Source organism: Penaeus monodon, chromosome 32 (genome assembly GCF_015228065.2).
Source record: "Penaeus monodon isolate SGIC_2016 chromosome 32, NSTDA_Pmon_1, whole genome shotgun sequence".
Classification (NCBI taxonomy): Eukaryota; Metazoa; Arthropoda; class Malacostraca; order Decapoda; family Penaeidae; genus Penaeus; species Penaeus monodon.
This window is the reverse complement of record NC_051417.1, coordinates 21,076,636-21,077,006: the sequence shown is the minus strand read 5'-3', so window position 1 is coordinate 21,077,006 and position 371 is coordinate 21,076,636. Positions and strand designations below refer to the sequence as shown.

General features: G+C 33.4%; 1 protein-coding gene across 1 annotated transcript in view; it reads left to right on the top strand.

Annotated features, from left to right (window-relative positions):
* Nucleotides 1-371, top strand: part of LOC119593603 — a gene marked incomplete at its 5' end in the record, with an annotated part of 118,927 nt that overhangs the window by 71,534 nt on the left and 47,022 nt on the right.

The window sequence follows — 371 nt, the reverse complement described above, 5'->3', positions numbered from 1 at the left end:
ATTTATCGTTTTGTAATAGTTAAACTCAAGACATGTCTAGAATAGGATTCCAATAATAGACTTTAAACAAATATTGGGTACTGATTAAGAAAGGTAAAAAGATGTTGATGTGGAACCTGACAAAAAAAGGGAAAATAAGTGTATCCTAAAATATGTATCCACGAACATATTTCTTACCTTTATCAATGTATGCTTATGTCGGTAAATGTTTACACAAAAGCATATATATGAATAGTATCTCCACAAATACATACAAAAGCACACGTCAGCCGCACATATATAATAATGTAAACATCAACCCACACCATATACACAAACCCAAAATTCTCTCACTGTTCTCTCCGAAATGACTCGCCTCGCCTAACCCTTCC